The sequence below is a fragment of the Brassica oleracea genome, chromosome C3 (genome assembly GCF_000695525.1).
Source record: "Brassica oleracea var. oleracea cultivar TO1000 chromosome C3, BOL, whole genome shotgun sequence".
In the NCBI taxonomy this organism is placed as follows: Eukaryota; Viridiplantae; Streptophyta; class Magnoliopsida; order Brassicales; family Brassicaceae; genus Brassica; species Brassica oleracea.
The window spans coordinates 55,948,864-55,951,696 of record NC_027750.1 but is presented as its reverse complement, the minus strand read 5'-3'; positions in this window follow the sequence as shown (position 1 = coordinate 55,951,696).

Sequence of the window (2,833 nt, the reverse complement as noted above, 5' to 3'; positions counted from 1 at the left end):
TTGGTCCGGTTTGGACGACTTACTAGTAAGCCGTCTGTTGAATACTGTACATCAGACGTCGTCCCAGACCCTAAATTTAACCCCTAAACTAAATTGACTAAATTAACTAATTAACCACGTTATAAACCCGTAGTTATACTTAAATAGTATTTACTATACACAGAAATAAACACACTTAGGTAAATTTTAAAGTTTTCAAAAAAACATTTATGCATTCCAAAATCTAATCCTAAGAACACATACAATACTACAACATATGTTGGCAAAACCTAAACCAAAGAATATCATGACTTACTACTTTCACTCATCTATGTTGAAAACAATTAACTTTTGTTATATCTTAATTTATATCTTTTAAAACATATATTAATTACATGATTTTAATTTTTCACTTATCAAATATTTTTTACAAAAATTTTAAATTATTTCTAAGTAGAACTAGTTCAGACGACTTACGGGGGTTAGAAACGTATAAAAATTTCAGTTTTTTTGTTTGTTCACAAGGGGTTGGTTGTAATTTCAATAGTCTTTTAGGTTAATTTTGCATTTGATTCAAGTTTGAGTTTACTTTTGTGTTTGAATTCAAGTTGTGAGTCATATTTGGCAATTTTCCCAATATATATATATATATATATATATATATTGTTGCAACAACATATACGGTTTTTTAGAAAAATATGTATATATATGGGTGTATGTTGTGGTCCTTCCATGATTTTCTGGGGTAAATAACCTATAAAAATGTTCCTAGAGTAGTTTGAACGAATTTATAAATAATATAGATTAGAGAAATTACCTATAATAACTTACATTTCTTTTGTAATGACTAGAGTAACACAAAAAAAAATAATAATAATAATACCAGCAAAAGTCTAAAATACTCCAATCCAATAACTGATTTAAACAAAAAAAATAGAATTTTTTAAATAAAATTTTCATTTAATTTAAAACACTTGGAGTGGAAATCTTTTTTAAAAAAAAATTCACCCCCAGCCTCGTAAGTCCCTCAATTTCTCAAATCCCCCAATTTAACCTGATTTCACCTTGATTCGATCTTGTTTGCACCTTCTTGGCGAAACGTAAGCGTAGCCAAGCTAGTGACACTGTTCGTTGATTCAATGAATGGAAGAAGAAGAGAAGCAGATAACATGTCTCATGTCTGTGATTGTTTGCGGTGGAAAGAGATCTCTGTTTGAGACTTCTTCTCTTCCCTTCTCCAAGAAACTCTGTTCCTTGTCTCCCTCTCGTTTCTCCTCCTCTCTTCTTCTCGATCACCTCGCCGCCATTTTACCCGACATGGATATTCACGTGAGCTTTTCGATCCCGAAAGTTTCAAACTTTGTTGTTGGATATTTGCAAGATTGTAACTTTTCTTGACTTTTGTATGAGTTTAGATTCTTGAGCGAGGAATCAACGAATATTGGAGGTGATCTTTGAACCAGCTTCATTAGAATCCACCAATCAAAAACCTGAATTATCTCTAGTCCAGGAAGAAGCAAAAGTTGCAGTACGGGAAGGGGAGGATCATCAGGGAAGGAGGAGGGAGTCCTGAACTTGGATGGCACTGAGTGGGTTGAATTATTTAACAGGGAAATGACGAAATGCTTCAGACATGAAAGTCGCTAAAGACCGCTTCAAGAGCCTTAAGCTTTGGAGAAGTTCGTCAAGGCTCGTGCTTGTGCTGACGCAGTGATGCAAAGCAGTGTCCAACAGGAGAACCTGATGCTGAGACTGCAGTTAGAAGCTATTGTCGAGGAGAATAGTTCACTCAAACGAGCTGTGGTGACGCAGCAGAAGCGGCAGAAAGACACCGAAGATCAGAGTCAGGAGTTGCAGGGTTTGATGCAGATGGTTACTCAATACCAGGAACAGCTGAAAACTCTGGAGGTGAACAAGTATGCTCTCACGCTTCATCTGAAACAAGCACTGCAGAACAACAGTTCCATCCCTAGCTAGTACCATCTTTTTTTAGGCAAAACTTAAAAAAATACATTATACATGTAATGTAATGTTTCAAGTGTATTTTCTACCCAAAAAGTACATATTAAAGTTGCACAAACACAAAGATTATAAGAACTTCACTTCTTATTAGATTTAGAAACTCTCTCAAAACTAAACCTTTCAATGTGTTTCTCTTGATGGAACATCTCTCCATGAGAACTGTTTATATAGGAAAAAGCTACATCTTTTCCTAAGAGCGAAGTTACATCTTTTCCTAATAATAATATGGAAACATTCCTAAGCTCGATATGTTTTCCTTTTTCCTTTTTTCTTAACCCATCAAACTTCACTTTAATGAGTTAACTTGCTGCTCAAGTTAATTGGAATTATCCAACATTCTCCCCCTTAATTCCAACTTGAATCTTAGGTATGTTGATCTTCTGAACTCCGATGAACTTGCGCATTGCTTCGAACTTGATCCTTGCCAATGGCTTAGTGAGTATGTCTGCCTTCTGCTCCACTCCAGGTACGTGCTTCACTTCGATAAAGTCGAACTCCACACATTCTCGAATGAAATGGTACTTCGAGAGTATGTGTTTGCTTCTACCGTGAAACACCGGGTTCTTGGTGAGGGCTATCGCTGACTTGTTGTCAATCTTCAACACGACCTTCTTGTCTTCTTTGTTCATGATCTCGACCATCAACTCCTTTAACCAAATTGCTTGTTTTGCAGCTTCCGTAGCTGCCATGAACTCCGCCTCACATGAAGAGAGTGCCACTGTGGGTTGCTTGCACGATGTCCACGTGATCGGCGATGTTCCTAGGTAGAACATAAACCCTGTAGTGCTTCTTCCATCATCAACGTCTATGTTATGGCTGCTGTCACTGTAAC